The sequence below is a fragment of the Octodon degus genome, unplaced genomic scaffold, assembly GCF_000260255.1.
Source record: "Octodon degus isolate 3935 unplaced genomic scaffold, OctDeg1.0 scaffold00004, whole genome shotgun sequence".
NCBI classification, from domain to species: domain Eukaryota; kingdom Metazoa; phylum Chordata; class Mammalia; order Rodentia; family Octodontidae; genus Octodon; species Octodon degus.
This window is the reverse complement of record NW_004524580.1, coordinates 17,912,891-17,935,029: the sequence shown is the minus strand read 5'-3', so window position 1 is coordinate 17,935,029 and position 22,139 is coordinate 17,912,891. Positions and strand designations below refer to the sequence as shown.

Sequence of the window (22,139 nt, the reverse complement as noted above, 5' to 3'; positions counted from 1 at the left end):
GGGCGCCGCCTCCTCTGCCGCCGCCTCGCTGTAAAGCGTGAGTGGGGAGCCCCGGCTGGTGGACGCCGCGCCCGGGCTCGGCGGCCGCGTCCTCCTCGAGGTGCAGCCGCGCCTCCGCGTGGCGCCCTGACCCCAGCCCCGCGCGGCTGCAGCCGGGAAGCCCAGTGCCCCGGCCCTCTTGTCTCCTCGTCCCCGCGTCGTCCCGATCCCCTTTGGGGTCTCCCCATCCTTCTCGGAAAATGGTGCCGGGTGAGGTGAGCGGCGGGGGCGGTCACCTGCGGGGCGGAGGCGGGGGCGGGCTGTGCACCGGGGTCGGCACTGTGAGTACCGGGTGGATCGCCGCGGCTTCGGAGAAGTTGGCGCGGGAGGGCGGCGGGCGGGCAGCTCCCAGGTTGTCTCCCGCCCGGAGACCGTAAAGGTGAGCTTGTGCCTCACCGTGCACCTCGGCTCCCGGTGCAGCTGCTGTCGACGCCCCTGGCCCGGGGCCCAGGTGGCCTCTCGAGTACACCCGCGGCTCTGACTTAGCGAGCCGCCTCGGCCGCGCCACAGCCCATCCCTCCACCGGTCGCCCCCGCTCCGTGCGTGGTGACCTTGAGGGCAGCGGTGCCCGGCACTCCCTCTCTCTGCGTCCGGAGAGAATCACCCCTTTAATCCCCAGCTTCGGGCCCCCAGACGCGCGGCAGGCGGGAGCCAGGGCCCCCGGTCCGCCCTCGGCCGGGTAGTTGATGGATGTATGTCAGACCGGACGGCGACTCCCCGGGAGTTGGAGCGCCGCCGCGCTTTTCTCCCCACGTCTTACTTCTGGGTCCTCAGGGTGGTCGGGATTGCTGCCAGTTTGTTTGTACGGACTTAGTTTAAAAGAAAAAAACCCACGACACCCCCATCCCTTGTGGCAGAGGTCAGTAAGAAGGAGGACGACGTGCGGGGTGCCCGGTGCGGGGTTGGGGTGTGCTCGCTTTATGCCACCCTGCTGGAGAATCCTGTGGCTGAGCTAGTTAGCGACTCCAAGTCTGCGCCTAGGTCACCAGCCCGGTCGGGTCTAGGGCGTCTTTCATTCAGTTTTCTGCGGGACTCGCAGTGGTGGGAGTGCGCAGCCGGGTGTGCTGTGGCGGTGCCTGGCGCAGAGGTGTCAGGGTGGGCTGAGGGGCTGCAGAAACGCGAGGGGCTCTTTCCTCTCCGCAGGCACGATCTTACCTTCTCTAGCACAGAGCGCCGCACACAGCCACCTTCCGCTGCGTGCACGCTACTTTTCTGGGTTTATTAATAATCTAATGGCTCCTGTTGGTATCGATTGCTGTTTCTGATAAATTAGTTACATGGATTTTTTTTCATATGTGTGTAGCTGTGTGCACATGTCTGGACTGTCTGCCTTTCAACATGGAAGCCTTTGTTGTGTTTAACCTCCCCCACCTGAGGACGGACTTATTTTAAAATACGACTCTTGTTCAGCGTGGGTGTATTTTATAAGAAGTGCTTGTGAGGGCCTGGATTGTACGAAGCTCTCTCTGGGCATCCTTTTGGGTGGCGGCCACAGGAGTGAATGGAGGGCCTTCTCAAGCCCTGCCACCAGCCTTGCCCAGGCGGACTCCCTGTCCTTGTGTTTGCCGGGGGCAGAGTGGGGGAATTAAGAGCAACAGGACAGGAATCTGCATTTTATACCGTGCACTTCATTTGGGTCCCTGTCCCCTTCTTTCTTCTTCCTTCTTCCTCTTGGTGAGTTCAAATGTGAAGAAAATAGAAACAGTTTTTCTTATTGGATGCCTTTGAAGGTTAGAATATGAGTGGGCCTTTTTAGCCATGATTTCAGGGGCATGTTTTAGTTTCTACCTTGCTTTAGATAAGATGGTTAAATTGCTGTAATTAAGGGTGGATCTCTGTCCTGATTTTGGCTTGGGTGTAACTGCAAGGATCTTTGAAAAGTAACTGTTATTTCCTACCATATAGCCTGCAAGAGTGAGTCACATTGGGGTGAGTTGAGGACAGAGCGCCACCTTTAATTTAAATTTTGTTACTTGTCTTTTATCTAAATGATGAAAATTGAGACTATGCCTTGATTTTTACCTCAGCTGTCATTACTTCCATCCCCATTTAAGTGTGTAAGGCGGACTCGCATTCATTTTTCTGTATTTTATAATTTCTTACTCTTGAGAGGAATTTGTGAGATTTTATGGGAAATCATGGTTTTTTAATTGAAGCTTGGAATCCAGCGTAGCTTTCTGAGATGAGGTGAGAAACTAGATTTGATTCTTGGTTTTGTTGGAATAATAGGGATGTTGTCTGGATCTGCTTGGGAAGAGAAGGAAAGTAATAGCTGCGTTGTAAATGTTTAAAACTAGCCATTTCACCAGCTAAGAATATCTAAGAGCATGATAGTTTTACATTTTTAAGCTGCTGAGCTATTGACAGATCCTAAAATAGACACTCAAAATTAGTAAAATGATTAACTTTGCTTGAGTAGGTATGGTAATTCTTGACATCTTCATTTACTTGCCTTTTATGGTTTTACTGAGGGTTTTGCAATTGTTTTAAAGTAACACAAATAAGCACTTCTACTAGAAGTACTGCTTTTCAAAGTTAATAAAGACCATATTGGAAAAGCTGGTTTTTACATATGGCTCCTGTCAAATGCATCTCATATAAAAACAAATGGAGTCTTTCCTCCTCAGAAGAGTGCTGTAGGAACAGCTGAATCAGTGACCTGTCCCTGCCTACTTGTTCTTTCCCTTCCTTTCCTTCCCAAATACAGAATTTAAGATACACAGTCTTTTTAGGCACCGAATCATTTTGATTATTGTACTACAGCTGTAGCATGAGGAAAAAAGCTCTCAACTAATGGATAAATTAATACATAGATACAAACCACAAGATATTACCATCCTATCAGCATTTGTTTTAATTCAACATTTATGATTTCTTAATAGACTACTGTAAAACATGTGTTATTACGCTGAGGACAAGCCTTTATTAAACTAAAGCTAAACAAAAATCTTTGTGATAAAACATGACATGTCTTTACTGCTTCCTGGTTTCTCTTAAAACTGTAGAATATGTACAAACTAAAGGACATTTAAACTAGTAGGTTGATGCATGGAGAATAATTTTACATGTTATATATACACTACATTGGTAGAATTTATTTTGGGATTTGATCAACATAAGTTCATTTTGAGTGAAATATCTTCTGTGAAATTAATTTTAAAAGAAATAATCCCTTAAAATTTGTAATACTGAATCACAAAAGTATTTGTCATTTTTTTCTTACATACATACAGCTAAATGATGCTTTCAGTGTTGACCTATTGAATTTTTTTTTTATTATAGGAATTGTCACACTTGAGAAAGTAAAGAGAATCATGAACTTACTGATTTTGACCACAACTAAAGGCCCATCTGCTTTCTATCTATACAAGAAATGATTCTGTTATAAATAGGCACATAGGACAGATAACTGAATAAAATTATCTTACAGAATGTCCTACATTTATTTGAATCTGAAAGACAAAATTTCTTTTTTTAATGTTGTTCTTACAGTCCAATCTGTTCTACAGTAGATACCTAATGATAGCATCTCTCAAATTTTGCTGTTTTAATGCCTTATTACAGTATGATTTATGAAGTGCTTTACAGTTTTTGAGAATGTAATTACTCATTTGATTGTCACTGTAAATATGCTTGTGAAATGAGTGGCGTAGACAGTTATACCTTTCCCCCCACTGCCCACTGATAGTGATTTATCTAGGCAGGCCCTAAGGTCATGCAGGTAGCTTCTAGATAAGCCAGAATTGGACTCTCCATGGCTTCTAATTTTGTGCTTTGCTCTTCTCATTATGTTTATGTATCAAAATGATGTAAGTATATGAAAACTCAGATTCTGGTGGTTGTTTAATTGTAGAATATAAATAGTAATTTAATTATTGCTTGTATTTGGTGTAAATCATAACCTTGATTTACTTAACGGCTAAAGATACGAACTTGAACATATTTGGAATATTGTGTTTTTAATAGTATGGATTTTTTTTTTAAAGAATTTTGTTTTCAAAAGGCCGTTAGTTCTGAATTGACTGCGGATCTATTAAATCTTGATTTTAAAATGTCCTACACTAATTTTTCTTTTTATTCCTGCTATAATATTTTATGCACTTGTTTTTCTGCTGCATGTTATTATCTAAATTGTTTGAGATACTAATTTGTTACATAATTCAATTCAAAATTTTACAAAAGTTTCAAGTTAGATTTTACTTCCAAAAGTACAAAACTTTGTTACAGATCTCACAAGGCAGGAAGACATCACTGGTTTGATTTTGCACATAGTGGAATTAGTGCTTTCAAATATTTTTGACTATTGTAGTGAAGTTTGGTTGAATTGGGTGGTTTTGTAACAGTTTAAAACTGCTAAGTTGGAAATAATTCTTGTATGTACTGTCTTTCAGAAGGTTCATCTGTGGTTACTTATTAAGTACTGTAAGTTCTTAGAGAATGTTCTTTATTTGCATATTTTATGTCTAGCCAACTGACTTCAACATAGAAATTTATTTTCATAAAAAGTGGGTGTTACATTATTATAGTACTGTATATTTCAACTATAGTATAGCACTTACATTTTGTTAGAAGAAAATCCTTCAAACTAAACAGACAGATTGTTAGTCATCTATTTATATTACTTTTGAAGCTACTTTTTAAAAAATAGCTGGCTAGTGTTGAATAGTTTTCAAGAATTATGTCAAGCTCATTGATAATTTGATATTTAGTGTGTCAATAAAAATTACTGTTGTTTCACTTAAATGTTAATAGTTTATGTAGTTGATCTCTCCTAAAATCCATTTGAACTTGGCTTTGAAACTATTTTATCTAAAATATGGCTAATTTTCTTATATAAAGCCACTCTTTAAAGCAGGAGTTTAGCTTCACATATGTAATATACAGTACCTACATTTGCAATACTTTTTTTTTTTTTTTTTCTTTTGAGACAGGGTCTTGTTGTGTAGTTCAGACTGGCCTTGAATTTACTATGTAGTCTAGGCTGACCTCAACCTAAGTGCAGAGATTACAGGCATGTACCACCACGCCCAGCTAAAATGCCTTTTAAAATGAAATTAATTTTGAAGCACATTTATCTCAACATTGCACTACTATTTTGAAATTATAGGTATGTTGGCTATATTTTAGGGTGAATAGTTAGATTTCATAATTTGTGGAAATTAAATTAAAGCCTTATGGAAGATATACTGTGGGTAAACATTTTCCTGTAATTTTTTCTTCTGTATTTTAGGGAAGGGTCTACAGGGTGTTCAGGGTCTCCCTACTAGATCAGACTTGTAGTGACCTGCCTGCTTACAGCCTCCTAGTGCTGGGATTACAGGTGTACCCCACAACGCCCTGTCTCAATTGCTATCTCAGCATGCCCTGGGGGCAGGGGTGGCACAGCAAGCCCAGGGATTGAACCCCTGGCCCTGGTGCCTGCTTGCAGGAGCTTTAATCTGCTGAGCTATTTGATTGACCCTTTTTCCTATATTTTCTTAATGCTATTTTCTATTAGACTTTTCCTATGACAGTCTCAGCTATTCTGAATTGTGTGTGTGTTAACTGTATTTTGGTTATTTCTTTGGTAAGAATATTATTTATTTGTAAGTACAAGTACTTCACACAGTATTATTTTTTAAAATCTAGTATACCCGTTTTTGTATTAACATTTCTGTTACCTGGTCTCTAGGAGAAAGAATAAGGACAGTTTTGAATGGACCAGTGCTTGCTTACCCTGTGAGATCTGAGATTACATTGCCTAACTGGTATAACTGGTATAAAGACCTGATAAATTTAGGAGTAAATTTTAAGTTTTTTATTAAAATTTTTAATTAAAATCTTAAGGGCCGGCCAGATAGCTCAGTGGATTAAAGAGCCTGCAAGCAGGCACAGGGGCCAGGGGTTTGATCCCCAGACCTGCTATGCCAGCCCCACCCCCACCCAAAGGATGCGCTGAGATAGCAATTGAGAGAGGACATGGTGGCACACGCCTGTCATTTCAACTCTTGTGATGCTGTAAACAGGCAGATCACTATGGGTCCGATCTAGTAGTGAGACCCTGAACACCCTGCAGACCCTTCCCTAAAATACAAAAATTATAAAAAATAAAATAAAGTAAATCTTAAGTATTTGACTGCTTAACCTAAAAAAAAAAATCTTTAAAATAATTTTAATATTAGCAGTGTGTTTCCATCCATTTTGTTTTCCAACTCCTACAGAGTTGGAGGATCTTAAAAAACAATGTTGTTCTCTAAAAATTCTTAGATCTGGTGCTTAAATCTACCATGCATATTTATGTCAGAATGTTTTTTGTTTTATCTATTTATTTAGGGTGGGTTTGTTTGTTTTGAGGTAAGGTCTTGCTCTGTAAATCAGGCTGGCCTGGAACTCTTGACAATTCTCTTGCCTCAGTCTCCCCAGTGCTGGGATACATGGGTCTACCACCAGGCCTAGCTGTATTATTTTACTTTAGATGGCTTATGTACTGTCATTTCTTCACTAAAACTTTTAGTATTTTCTCATTTTTTTTTTACCCAGACTTTGAAGGTCTTATATAAAGTAAGTCATTGTTTTTTAAAGTATAGTTTAAAGAATTAGTTCTAAAAAATATTAGAGGTTATCTGGAGGAGAAGGGAAAAAATGAAAATCAGGAGGGAGATGTTGATTTATGCAGTTTTCGTGTGGGACGTCTCACTTTTTTTATTTTTTGGTACTGGGAATTGAACTCGCAGCCTCACACTTACCAGCCAAGTGCTCTGCTGCTGAGCTAAATCTCCAGTTCAAATGTTTTAATATCCTACCGTGGACTAAATCAGTCCAGATGTGTTCAGGGCTCTTTCTTATTTCACATGTACCTTTTAGTGGATTTTCTCACTTGTCCATTTTAATGTACTACCTAACCAGGATCACCACTTTGCACACCCCCAGGGGGTGCTGTTCACATAGAGCACAAAATGAATTGTGTTTCCTGTATTTGGAAACTTCACTGTATATTGCAGTACTGCACACTGCCCACTGTGTGACAGTATGTAGACTTCCAGCCTTTGTCCCCTTTCTTTGACTTCATGTATGTTCTTTCTCTCACCTGACTGGACTCTATCTTCTGGTCTAAATAGTCCAATCATTCAAAACTCAGCAGTATTCTATCTTTTTCAAAATTTATCCCTGATTGTCTTGTCTAAATTCCTCTGTATTGTAGGTTGTACATCTATTGTGTAGCTTTCTGTTTTAGTGGTTTCATTTTAGAAATAGAATAGAGAAGTTGAGATAAAACATGAGTTCATGGGGATATTTAGAATTTAATCCAAAATGTTCAGTCAGTATTTTTGCACATTAATTTAGAAATTAGGCATCATGTAACTGCAGTTGTTTAGGTAAAGAAAGGAAGGTTGAGGAAATTTTCTGAGGAGGTTTTTAAAAATCTTGTTACCTTTGATAGTTTAACCTTGCTCAAGTGGACTCATTGAATAGTCTGCTTTACCTCTGGAAGGAGGCTGCACTTCATAGAATGTTATTAAAACTATTCGGCATATAGGAAGTACTTTTCCATTTCTAGATTTCAGTGTGAAAATTCATTTGTCCATGTTAAATTTTATCCTGATTGTAATAAGCTATTATAATAGCAGTTGATATTTATGTAGCAAAATAACTAATTTTACTTATGTCATTTTTTTCCTTTTATCAGGATTGATGTTATTTGGATATGTTTATTGGATTTATATCCATTTGCGTGATGTACAGTGCCATAATGCAAAGTGTATGTTAATGACTTAAAACTTAAAATGCATTTTATAGTTGTTATTTATTGATAGAAACATCCTGGAGTGTATTGATATGCTTGTTTTTGTGAATTGCAAGTGAACATGTTAGTTCATGACCTGGTTGAGAATCACTGTGGGCATCAGAAGTGTGGGCATACACTGCATTAAAATGTAAAGCGTGATAGTGTGGTTTTTCTTGCCCTTCCTTCCTTAGGTCAAGAAATAAAGCCTGTACTTGATTTCATCATTTCCATTGACTATTTGTGTGATACTCTGAGTAGTAATTTCAAATGTGAAGTAATTATGGATTATATGAATTCAGTATGTAAATCATATCAAAAATGTTCGAAACAAAAATCAATGTTTAGCACAGATGAGACTGTACAGGTGCACTGCTGTTCTTCCATTTCTTTTAAAAAATTTATCGATGGACATTTTGACAAAGCATTGTAGAGGGAATTTAAGATTTACTCTTGCTTTAACTTTGCAGTAATTAATGGTCATGATAATAACATTGTTGGTCAGTGAAGCACAGAAATGGTTTTGTTAGTGAAGACAAGAAAAATCTGAAGACAGTGATCTATGGAACCAGGTAAACTGAGAAGAGGTAGAACAGTACACAAGATCTTTTTCTGCTGGAATGAATACACATATGCAAGATATTGTTTCTTCATCCTGTGTTGCTCATATAAGATTTTATATTCCTTTGTGATAATTAGTCCTTTGCTGTTCTGGCTCAAAGAAATTTTACTTAAAAAATGACTCATGAACCTCAGGTACTGTACTTTGGACACTCCACACAACTAATACTGTGACAAAGAACTACAGAACTGAGTCAGAAGGGCACCACTGGAGATTGAGAGATGAAGACAGGGTCAGTCAGTAATATGGAAAAGACCTGGTGGCAAAACAGAGGAAAAGGTATCAGTGATCAGTCAGTCAGCCCCCTCTGCACATACAGTGGATTTAAAATTCAATAACTCTTCCTTTGAGTTTAAATGCCACTGTTTATGTATATAGAGCACTGGAACCTAATTGATTTCTGTCACTTCAGGTCCTCTTGCTAAAGCATCCTTTTTTGGTAGGAATGCACACCTTTCTCAGAACCTGTATATCTTTGTGATACTCATGTGACTGGACTTAAAGCTTAGAGTTTGAACTTTTCCTCTGGTATTATGAACTGCCCAGGTTAAAAAAACCTTCGAAAGCCATAGCAAATCCCCAATGCATGGTGTTGTTTTGGGGTGTGTGTGTACATGTTTTGAGACCATCTCACTATGTAGCCCACGTTGCCTTGGTGACCCTTCTGGATCCTCCTGAGTGTTGGGGTTACAGGAGCGTGCCACTGTTGTGGTTTGGGGTTTTTCAAAGGAGAATAATATAACACAAGACACATTTTATAATATTTTATAAAGAATCGCCCAAGAATCATATACAAGAAGTACATCAAAGGCCCAAAGGTCAGTGGTGGAAATAGAAAGTCTGTGCCAGCCAGATAAAGTATCTGTGCTGGTAGGCTGAGGAATCTGCACTGGAGCTAGGAAGCAACACTCAAAGTAAGCACCAGAGCGCCCCCAAAAGTACCACAACCATCGTCAATAACAGTGAGGTCCCAAGCTCCTCCAGCGATGAGGAAAGCCAAGTTCCCACCAGGAAAGCCAGTGCAACAAGCTTCTCCATGAGGCTGAACAGTGCACCATCTTCCCCTGTGGAGCCAGGAAGCAATGCTCAAGATGAGAACCACAGCTCCTCCAAAGTTCATCAAGAAAGCTGGCATGACAAGGTCCGCCAGCAGAACAGCTCAAGAGAACCATCAGCTTCTCTATAAACAGCATCCCTAACAGTGTTCTGACAGCATCTCCTGTTCTGTCTTTATGCTGCTGGCGACAATCCTCAGGTGGGCCTCCCACACTGAGCACCATGGTAGTTCAGCAGTTCAGTTGGGTGTAAGAGGTTGACCACCAGTTAGCTCCACAACAGCCACCATGCCCGACCAATTTGTAAAAAATTTTCTTTTAATCTTTTATTTATTTTTTTATTTGGTATACAGTCTCACTATGCAGTTCAGATCCTCCTGGTGGTACATACCTGTAATCCCAGCACTGGGAAGTGCTGGGATTACAGGTATGCACCACCAGGCCTGCTTTTTGTGCCTGGCACGGCATGCAGTACTGGGAATCAAAGCCGCGTTCTTGCACTTGCCAGGCAGGCATTTAGACCGCCAAGCTTTCCCCAGCCTCTGCCCGACCATTTTTTAAAACTACTTTTCTGTGAAGTTTGTTTTCTGACTTTGCCTTTCCAGTACCTTATCATTTGACTTTTCATCTCTTTTAATGCTGTTTCATTCATGAAGATAAACGTGTATTGGAAAGCTGTCATCTGCACTTTGTATTTGCAGAAGTTAAAACTCATTTAATTTGACTCCCTGGTAAACATGTATGACGAAGAGAGTAAAGGAGTTTTTAAAAATTCCTAAATTCACAAGGAAGAGGACCACACACCAAATTTTAGAAGTTGACTTCCTAGACTCAAGTAGCTGGATTCCAAGCCAGTAATGAAAACAGTGGAATATCAACTCAGCTTTTGTTACAGAATTCCGCAAAGGCTCAAAGTTGGGAAAATGAGATACCTTTAAAGAAGAGGTGACAGGGAGACTAAACCTGGTTGAAAAATTAAGAATTTAATGCTCATATAACCATTCCACGTTCTGCATAGCTCTGTGACCCCTCTTACTCATCTTTGCAGAAGGCTAAGGAACACAGGTTGAAAACCAGGCTACCACTCTGAAACCAAAACAATTTACAGATCTCCAGGCCTCCTCTTTCACTCAGTTGTAGATTTGCTGGCTTCAGGTATTCTCTTACATGGGATAGCAGAGACATCTTTTATCACTATTCCTCTCATCTGCAGGGTTGACTGAGTACTCTGGCCAGCTCAAGGGAAGAGAGTTAAATGTTCCTCCATTGGCTATGTGTGTGTGTCTACAAAGAAAGTGTTCTAGTCAGTGAATTCCATAGTTAGAAAGCTGTATGTTAGAAAGCTGGACACAAACTTGGGTCCAGAAGAACAATTGTGTAGCTTACTTGTGGCCTATTCTTTCCTTTCATAACTTAAAAAATTGTTAGAACTTTACGAAAGTATAATTAACATACAGTAAAACTTCACATAAAGTGAAAATCTTGTGTTCAGATCTGTATATATTCCAGTGAAATCAACAGCACAATCAAGATGTGTTTAATCCTCCAGTATGCATCTTTTGTTAATGTTTCATCTCTGTTTATTATGACCCTCGTAATTACTAGTTTTTAAAGGGTTTTGGTGTTTGTGACATTTTGATTGAACTTTTCTTCCAGCCTCTTTTCTGGTCAGGTTTTTGAGATTACTGGTCTTGTCTCACAGTATGTGCAGTGTCTCTTTCTCTCACTTTTAGGTCTGTACTCTACTTCCTTGTATTCCCATAACATTTTTAGAATTAGTCATTTTATGTGTTTGACACTTCCGTAAGATGTTCAGCTCGAGAGTGGGGACTGATGACCCATCACTCTCCCCTGGCACAGTGCTCTGTTTAAACCTGTGAGGTTCTTAATAACTCCTGCAGGATGGTACTATGCCCAGTCTTAAACATGAATACATTGACGCTGGATGACTGTAAAGTGCTTACCTTGTCTCTTAGAAACTGTCATATGCTTGAGGTGAGAATTTATCACTAGCTGCTGCTACTCCTTTGAGCTCAAGTATTGTGAGCTGAATGATTCAATTGAAAATGAGAACTAAACTATGTATAAACTATATAAATCTAATTTGTATAACTATGTAAGTCTAGTTGCTCCCAAAACAGTTTTACCACCCATTTGAAACTTAACTACAGAATAAGTATAAGAACCATGTAGAAATAAAGTTAGTGTTCCTTCAAAATGCTGGTGAATGAAGTCCTCCAAAATGTCTTATAACAGAATCAAGGTGTCTGTTCTTTTTTTCTTGGACCCAGAGAGAGACAGTATCTAGGGATCAAGCTCAGGGCTGCTCAGCTATCTGACTACGTCAGGCCTTTTCCTTTTCCTTTTTATATTGTTACAGACGATAATGATTATGGTTATTATTATTAGACAGTATTTAGACTGCCCTCAAACTTATGGCAGTCTTTCTGCCCCAGCCTCCTGAGACCTGGATTGCAGGTTTGTGCCACCATGCCTTACATTGTCTTTTTAGTTTGCACGGGGTGTGCCTCAGTTAGATGGACTGCCTTCAGATTTGCACTTCTGCCTCAGACTCCTGAGTAACTAGACTTAGTGTTCACTACCATGAATGGCTAATGTATGTCTTTTTTTTTTTTTAATCATAAAGATAAAAACTACAAAAACTTAGCATCTAAAGTTAAAAGTGGGGCCAACAAGATAGCTCAGTGGTCTAAAGTGTCTGCTTAGGCAAGTGTGCTGGGACGGCAGTTCAATCCCCAGCACTATATGCCATGCCAGCCTGGCTTCCGGGGTGGGCTGAACCAGCCACAGAGTCCAGGCGTACTAGCACACGCCTGTAATCCCAGCGCTGGAGAGTTTGAAAACAGGAGGATCACCATGAGTCCAAGGGGTGTAGTGAGACCCTGTAGGAACCAAATACATTAAAAAATAATAACAAAAACTACAAATCTGGGGACCAGGGAGATGGCTCAGTAGAATAAGCACTTCCCTGGCAAGAGCAAGGGCCTGAGTTCAATCCCCGGTTCCACAAGAAAAAAAAAAAAAAAGCTACAAATCTGTTTTGAGTTAATCTAAAGTATAAAGCACAATTATTATAGACAAATTAAAATCTCAAGGAATTTTAAGGTGCCCTAATAGTATCCTCCTGTATATCTTGCTTTGTCTTCACATTTTATGTGGAAAACTTAAGATTTTAAATAAACAGATGTGAAAATACAGGATCTTTTTCTAAACAGTGGAGGCCTTTGGTAACCTGCTGAGAAGAGACACAGATCTTACAGTCAGCCTCAGTGTGTTGAGTGGTGAAGTGCTGCATACTTCCAGGAACCAGCGTCAGGTGCACATGCTCCTTTCCTGGTCTGTGATCTCTTCCTATGGGGCAGGGGCTTCTGACTATTATAACACAAATCAAAAAATCATAGGATGGGAGGCAGAGATAGGAGGATTGCCCCAAGTTTGAGACCAGCCTGGGCTACATAGTAGTGAGTTCAGAGGTAGCCTGAAGTATATAGTGAGACGCTGTCTCAAAAAACAAAACAAAAAAAAAAGAAAGAAAGAAAAGCATTGTAGAATCTGTTGTTAAACGTTCAAACTTGAGTAATTTTGCTACAGTTGTTTCCTTTCTTTCTCCTCCTTCCTGATGATTTCTGCCCTGGGGGAATTGAGTTTTGCTTGTATTTCCATACACAGTCAAGGCAGTGAGTTAGACTTTCAGTGCTGAGTTGCATAATTGGCCTGCTCCCATTGTCTGTCTTTGTGATATACACCTGTAGTCATAGATTTATACTGAATGTTCTCCACACAGGATGCTTGTATGGTGATGTTTGTCATGAATAAAGGAAAACTCCTACTATGAGGAGATTCTTTATCCATGCTCCTCTAGTATATTTGGTATCAGGTAGCTGCAAATAAGGCAGAAGCCTTAGAAAGTTCAAGGGGAGAAATTTTGAATGGTTTCGGAAAGGTGGGAGACCTAGAGAGCTTATTGTTTAACCTAGAACTGCAAAAGTTTACAAGGAGTTTGGAATCATTGGAAGTCACAGATTTTAATGACATTAGAGACTTAAATTTTAAGAAGGGTGCATAGTGATTTGATGGGAAGAAAATATGACAGATTAGTTCTTTGGATATATTTTACATTTAATTTGGTAGGTATATGTCTAGATACACATGTTTGAACATTCACCAACAAATGTTTTTCCCCACTTAACTAATTTCCCTTATCTAGAAAAGTTACAGTTGTAAAAGAAGGAAATATACCAAATTAACTGTGCAAAACCACAGTGTTCATCTACTATAAAAGTTAATAAACCAGCCTACTTGTCTTGGTGCATGCCACTTAGTAGTGGACAGACTGCTATCTGTAATTGGAATGAAAGAAGCAGCAGAACTTGAAGAAGAAAGAAGAGAGGTATGTGATAATTTCTCCACTGGCCTGAGGCTGTTATTTATCCAGCTTCCTGAACCATGTAAAACAAAATAGAGAACCAGGAAATTGGCAGAATAGCATTCTAAGAAGCCAGAAGTCCCTTGTATCTAGAGCTTTTAGTGCTTCTCTCCATTATAGGTGTTTACTTGGTGCATTTATTAGTATTTTAAATATATTTCTCTAGCATTTTGATGGCTATTTTTAACTCCTTTCAAATAAGAAAGCAGATCTGAGAAACAGAAGATTGTCTAGAGGCAAGTACAAATACCACAAGAAGAATCAAAAATCAACATCTCACAGTATAAGAGGTGGTTTTTATGAGAATTTATAAAACTTAATAGCCTTGGACAGTTTTCTTTGAAAACAGTGTGTCTTTGTGGCTCTTCATACCTGGAATGCCTTCATGTGCATTTTGTAGAACTCATCCTAATACTCCTTCATTAAGCCCTCTGCACTTCTCCAGAAAATTAGGAGCTTCTCATGTGGCACTTACTGATTTCGTGTTAATTCTGAGCCCCCTCCCTGTATTGTCCTGTCTCTTGTTTCACCGTGCTCACTTCGTCATAGTCATACCAAGAGTCCTTATTTTATTATAGACATGCCCAGTCTGTGTATTGTTCTTGTTCTTTGCCTTTTCCTGTCATACTCCCCTTTCCTAAATTCCTCATGCTACAGAGTACCGCTTATCACTCAAAGCATACTTTAGAGCTAACTTCTTTGATGAGCCAGTTCCTGTAGATTCTCTGGGCAGAGTCATTTCCACATCTGTGTTGCGATCACTTTAAATTAACTTAATGTTCCCTTGACTTTGAAATAGCAGGTAGAAAATAGATGATTGGCTTAGCAACAGTTGTATAAGGTAGGGGAGAGTAAAAACTCCAAGTGCATACAGAAATACTTTTTTTTTTTTTTTTTGCTGCACTGGAGATTGAACTCAGGCCCTTATGCTTGCCAGGGAAGCACTTATTCTACTGAGCCATCTCCCTGGCCCCCAGAAATACTTTTGGCTGAAGTATATTCTACTCTTTCAGGGCTTATATTTATCTGGTACATAAAAACAAAAAATGACACATATTAATCAAACATATACTTTCTTCAGTACAAGGAAAGTCTGAGTCCAAGCCAAGCCTTTGAGTTGTAAATCAATTACCTCATTTAAGTCATGGATGAAGAAGGAGATAATACATTAATTTTTATAACCCAAATCCTGTGACCTTAACCTTCTCAATACCTTTACAGTGGACTTACAGCTCTAAAACTTGAAGTGTCTAGATTTTATTTGAATTTCCTATCAACCAATCTTTTATTTTCCTTATTGCCTTTTTAATTTTTTTTTCTTATTAACATAGTACTGACCCACAGCACTGATGTAGAAGAAATGCTCTCCTCTCACTTGAAGAGGATGTGATTGTTCTGAGAGCTGGCAAATGTCTTTTCCTTTTAATTGCTTTACCTTACTTGTGATAGGCAGCCTGTGTGTGTATTAACTTTGTTTCAGTGTGAATTTCTTAATTATGAACTTCTGAAAGATGCTTTTTAAAAAAGTGAATATTCCCGTAGAGTCAAAATGGAAAGAAATTGGAATTTCTTATTTTGGGAACTAAAAGTGCTAGAAAGGGGCTAGGAAAATAGGATATTTCTAAAATATAATTTGTTACCTTATATTCATCTGTATGTATGATTATCCTCCTAGATAGACTTCTTCAAGGGTTGGTTGGTATTAATCACATCCTTGGGACCCCAAAGTTCGTGGTACATGAGAAGTCTTAACCTAAGTAGTAATCCTGAGTGATCACCTAATGGCTTACTTATGTTTGGGTTTTAAAAATTGCTTAAGGTAATTTGTACTATGTTATCAAAAGACTTCTATGTAAAATGTTTAAAGTTTCTGATTTTATAAGGGTACACTTTCACTATGAGTTGATGGTTCATTTTTCTGTAAGTCAGTCTGTTTACTTGCCCAAGTGCCAGCAGTACAAAAAATCCTGTAGGCCAATTCTTTAACAGATCCGTTGCTCTTCCTGCTATACACAGATGGCCCACTGTTATGTTACTGGAAATTTAATGACAGGAGCTAGATTTTTTTCTTTTATCTTGAATGATTCTTCAGAGCTTGCCTATTCATCTAAGTATTGATAAAACATGTACAAGACATTAGGGATTTGGTTTATGCTTATTGACTCTTAAATAGTGACTGCAAAAGGATAGATTTAAATCTAGTTCTGTTTCCATCGTACCACCCATTTAAAGTTACAAACAATTAATACTTGCTATTTAGGTCTTATAGGGAGAATTTATACTGTTAGCTTTTAGGGTAAAAATAGTAATTGTCAGTGAAATACGGTATTCCTGATGGTACTAGGGAAAACAGTAGAAGTCTGTTGTAGAAAAACAATATCCTAGAAAGCGCTAAATATTAAAACTGATAACTGGTAAAACACATGCAAGAGGGAAAACCAATTCTATTGAACCCATCTCACAAGAATGAAAAGTGATTTAGACTTACAGTGTTGACATTCTACATTGATTTGGGAGATTTTATATTGCAAAATACTGCCATTCGCAGAGGCTTGATTTCTGTGATATATAATTTTTTTTAGCAGCATCCTTACAACATACAGTGTCTGAACCATGAATTTTATTAACCAGATTTATTTATAAAATTATGCTTGATAACATCTTTAGAAACATGATTTGCTCATACTAAAGATTTTCTTTAAAAAGTATTTCTGAAGGAAAAATAAAAATGGAAGTATACATATTTTGAGCAACAGCAGCCTTGTTGGGATAACGTAGCATATTCACAACAGGGCTATGAATGTCTCGTGTATGTCTTGTTGCCTGGTAGCTCTGATTTGAATTCAACGGTTCCTACTGGCTTGAATACAGTTGAATTTCCAGCTTAAAAATAGAAAAAAGTAAAACAGCTGATAAGAATTTATTCAACAAGTGAATTTCAAGTTTGTCATATTAGTATGAATTCACCGTAGAATATTATAAACTTATGTATCTACTGTGTTCTATGATGACATTTAATATTTGAAAACACTTGATAAATTTCAGGATTTGTAACATTTATATATACTGGGTAAGTAGGGAGAGGTAAGAGATTAAGGTAAGACTACAAAGTATCTCTTAGACATGGTTATGATATGTTAGGTAAAGTACACCAATACAAACAGCAATATAGCAAACTAAATAAGGGAGGATTAAGAAACCGTGTTGAATATGGGCTGAATGTGGGTAAAGGCAGTACCAGGTTTGCAAAGCGAGAATTTGACTTTTCTAGTTTCCTTCTAGAAGCATGACTGCCTTGTCATGCTTCTTATTAGTCTTGTCAGTCAGGGGCCAAGAGGACAGTCCAGATGGAAAAGGCTCTTTTATAATCCATTTCCAATGTTTTGTTAGTGTGTTAGTTTGGGAGACCGGAATGAGGGGGGATAGCCATTGGAAGATCCACTTTTCCTTTTGAGTCAAAGAAAAATTAAATCGCAGTTAGTTTTAAATCTGCTTTTTGAAATTATGTTGTTTAGAAAATGATAATTTAGAATAATAGGACAGTAGGACTAAGTTTCCAATTAATAACTTTTTAAGTTTGTCACATATTGCCTGGGACATACATTAGAATAAAAGTTTGTTGACTGACTAAATTTAACTGAATGTCCTGTCTTTTGTATCTTAGTCCTTTTGGAACCTGATAAATGCAGTAACAAGTAGTGAATCATTTGACTATATTGGAAAACAAGAACCTAAAATGTAGATAATATAGAAGTTTTTTTTTAAAAGTATACCAGTATTGAAAATTAAGTTTTAAGACCATCTATTCACTGACAATCAGAATTGACAGGTGTTTTTGTTGTGGTTTAGTTTGATTTAGTTTGGGTTTCAGTTTGGGTTTGGGTTTTGGTTTTTGAGACATAATCTTACTGTGTAGTTCAAGCTGGCCTTGAACTCACTATGTGGTCTGGATCAGTTTTAAACTCTAGGCAGTCCTCCTGCCTCAGCCTCCTGAGTGCTAAGATTACAGTCATGCACCATCATGCCCAGCTTTAATTGATAGGTAAAAACCTGTGAATTTTAGATCAAGATTAGTTAGTATAGTGAACCATGGTATTAAATTAGTAAAGTAAACTTGATAATGACTGTGAATTGCAGCTCTATGTAAGGTTTCTTTGTGTATATTTTCTGGCAAAGAAAAATATAAGCTAAAGAAATAATCAAGTAGTCCTAAGCCCATGGAATGGGAACACCAATGTTTGTGCGTGGACTGGGAGATACAGCCTGTTGGGGTAGACAAATAATTTTTGTTGTTGTTGTTGTTGTTTTTGAGACAGGTTCTATGTTGTTCAGGCTGGCCTTAGAATTCACTCTGTCGTCCAGGCTGGTGACAAGTTCTTGCAGTCCTCCTGTCCCAGCCTCGTAAGCACTGGAGGGTTAGGTGTGCACCACCATGCACAGCTAAAGAAATACATGTAGTTTCAGTTCTAGAACAGATCTTAGAGAAACTGGTCCAGCTCTCTGTTTTATAAATGAGAAAACAGGCAGAGAGACACTTGAACTTGCCCAGGTGTCCCAGCTCTCATTCAGGTACTTGTACCCTGAATGCTCAGCATAGAACCCATTAGAGCAGTTAGTCTCTGTCCTATACAAATGGGAATTTACTTTCTTTTCACTCAGTGTAAGTTAACACTAAATGTGCATGAATTAGAATACAGTATTTCATAAAAGGGTATATATAGTCCAGAGGTAGAACACTCTTCAGTTTTGGAACTTATACCTGTGTCTGAATTTTATTATATTGTTATGCAAAAAAGTGATGTGGGTCTACGCACGTTTAATAACTTACAGGTTTGAATTCCTTGTTGATAATTTACTTCAGTAATAGTGACATTGATGAGCTCTCCATAGCTGTGCAAAAGAAAGTGCTGTGTAAAGTCTTTCTTTGGACAGTGAATAAAATCTGGCCTTGGCTGTAGGCCTTATCTTCAGTTAGACTCCTGTGAAGGGCCTTCATAAGGAAGGTGAGTGGCTGTATAAATGGATGCTTGCATATTAGCTGTGGGTTGCTTAATTCTGTTGTTCTGGTTTTCTTCTCACATGATCCATCTGTTTCATATGTTCCTGTTTTATTTTTTTAAAATAACTGATTTAGCAATATATATGCAGCTGAATCAGTGGAAAAGAATATTGCACATACTTCATGAATTTTGTCTCCTCATTTTGACAGTCTATTGAATTTTACAGCATCTTTCAGTGGTTTCTAAACATACTTGGTTGGTGTTAACATTTTTAAAAAATGTCATTGTAATCCGTAAAATTCCAATTCGTAAATTGGAAAATTTTCTAAATCTTACTTGATTCTAATCAATGTTTTATGCCATTTTCACAAAGCATTTTGTGTGACAGTATATAGGAAAATGACGTCAGTATTTAAATCAAAAGGGAATAGGTGATTTGATGGGTCACTTTTTTTGTCTTTATGCTTAATAAATTAAAAGAGGCTAAATGTATTTATAGAAAATATGAGTAATTCCCACAATATATTAAGATACTTACAGTTATTTGGTAGAAACAGAATGTTTTTTTCTTGATTAATCCTCATTATCTTAGTATATTTTTAACCACTGTAGAAGCACCTGCTGTCACTTCAAGTGATGTAAATTTATGTGTGTCAGAACATGTACACACTGTATATGTAAAATATGAAGCCCCAGATCACGTAGTTTCATATTGCCATTGAACATGAATTTTCTGTCTACTGATACACATGGTAGTATAGTGAAACATAATGGAAGCCCATAAAGAATACTTTTAGGCCAGTTTGAGCATTGATTGACTATTGGCTAACATTTATTTTATTAAACAGGTATTTCTTCGTGAAAAGTATATGCAACGTAGGTACATGTTATCTTAACAAGATTTCCTTTAGGGAAATTATTTGGAAGATTAATGATGTGTTCCATTTCATTAGATAAAAGAAGAAATACAGTTACAGCTTTAAAATCCTAAGTGCAAAATCTGCCAAAGAACATCAGTTCTGTGGTATTCATGTAATAGGGAGAACAGAGTACAGACGTTTGAAGAAAGGAGTTTGGTTTTTTGGGTGGGTTGATGAGCCAAAGTAGGATGGATTTCTCAGAAGTAGCACCATTTATATTAGAAATGTTTCTTACAATTTCAGTTGACTCTACAGTATGTTGGGCTTATCTTCTCAAGGCATTAAGGGGCAAGATGGTCCTTTACTATAGGATGAAGCTAAAAGACTGGCATGAAGAACAGGTGCTGAAGAGAATTTCAGAGCATTTTCTAACAGTGGCAAGTTTTCTTGATCCATACCTAAAGAGAAGGGTGGAAATTGGATCTTGTTTGTAGCAAAAATGAATGTATTAGTCTTCTGGGACTGCTATAACAAAATACCTCAGCCAGGGTGGCTGAAACAGCAGCTTATTTTCTCACAGTTCCAGATGCTAGGAAGTTTTAACACAAAGGTTAACAAAGCTCCTTTTATCCTGTCCTCTCTCTTCTTGACTTAACCATTGCCTCCTTGCTGGTCCTCCTGGGGCTTTTTCACTGTCTGAGCACAAGCCTGGTGTCTCTTCATTTTATTATTAAGGACATGAGCTCTATTGGATTAGGGTCCCACTCTTATTACCTCATTTAACACTTCATTACCTCCTTAAAGGCTTAATCTCCAACACAAGTCACATTGAAATTTAAGACTTCAGTGTAGGAGTTTTAGGGGACATAATGCAATCTGGAAGACAGAAAGAAAAAAAAAAATCACACTACAGTTTAATTTTAGTCAACCAAAATGTGATTTAATTTTCAAATTTTTAACATGTACCAGAATCATCTGGAAGGCTTGATATCATCTCAGTCTCAAGAGTTTCTGGTTTAATAGGACAGAGTGAGTCTAATACTGTAGTTTCTAAGAACCTCCAAGTGCTAGTCTGGCACCTTTGAGAATCACAAATGTCACTGTTTTAGTTTCTTCTTTTCTCTTATTTCTGGGACAAAACACCTGAAACCCAAAGTTAAGGAAAGAAAAGCATATTTAGCTCACAGTTTGTGGAGGTTTCAGTCCATATTTATCTGGCTCCAAGGCATGAACCATGGCACAGGGGAAAACAGTTCAAGGTGGCAGAAGGCAGCAAAAACAGCAAGAATAAAAGTGGAGAGGGGGGATTCTTTCCCTCCCATATATTGTATTGCCGGTTATCCTCCCATGCTATCTCCGTGCCCTCCTCTTCCATACCTCAGGATGGTCTTATGTGAGTTATCTTCTAAACTTATCAAGTAGACACAGTATGTCAACTGTTACACTCATATTTCCTGCTTGAATGAAGGGAAGTTGCAAAAGCTTGTTCCTGAAATACTGGCAGCTCTCCTGAGGGGTAGAAGAGATGAATTGGACAGGAAATAGAGGACAAAGTGGGGCATTGGGCAAACATCATTGGTCCAGCTAACCAGCAATTCCATTTACTCTCAGTCCAGTGAGGCAAAGAGAGATTTTGAGTACAAGTTCAAGCACTCCTTTTTTTGGTTGTGGGCAGAAAATTGATTCTAGACTTTATTAACAAACTTAATTTGCAGCTATTTATTACTTCCTTTAACTCTGGTTGAATTCCCTCTGTATGATGAGGCATTCCGTGACCATTTTATTAAATTATATCTGTGAATTTGGAAACTGTGCCAATGAAAGCAAAAGTAGAGAATTAAATGAAAAAATATGAATTAGGGTGATATCTAAAGCTCAGGATTTGAAGTTACTCAGTTTAAGGAAATTTTCTGGGTTTGAGGTGTAGGCAGTGAGTAGAAACTAGATTGTGTTCCAAAAGTTTTCTTGATTTGAAACTTGAAGTACATTTTATCATACTATACACAATTGGTCAGGAAAATTCTAGAAGAAAGCTAAGTTAGCACTAGCCTGAGATCTGAGAGTCAAGCGTACATTGGTATCAGTTAACAGACACAAGGGAGAGAGGTGCAGGAAGCCATATTTATTCCTCCTATTCAACCTCAAATGGACTGAAAGAAATATTAAGTTATAGAGGGTGAACATAAAGTCTGCTTTCTATGCTCTAAAATAACCAGGTTTTTCTTTTAAAAAATTACTTTCAATGCTTGTGTGTAGAAAGGTTCTTAAGCATATTGTAGCATCATTGATTATTATTTCCCTAGTGCTTAGAAGTTCTTTTATTTTAAGCAGTGTGCATATATATATATATATAT

General features: G+C 38.3%; 1 protein-coding gene across 3 annotated transcripts in view; it reads left to right on the top strand.

Moving 5' to 3' along the window:
* Atp2b1 (ATPase plasma membrane Ca2+ transporting 1) overlaps window positions 1-22,139 on the top strand; it is a 119,552-nt gene that overhangs the window by 654 nt on the left and 96,759 nt on the right. For 2 of the 3 annotated variants that reach the window (XM_004623777.2, XM_023716337.1), the window contains exon 1: window positions 50-254. The exons of the other annotated variant lie outside the window; for it this stretch is intronic. The gene's annotated coding sequence lies outside the window, so the exon portion shown is untranslated. Of the gene's footprint in view, window positions 1-49; window positions 255-22,139 lie in introns of those variants that run through there. 3 annotated transcript variants of the gene reach the window in all.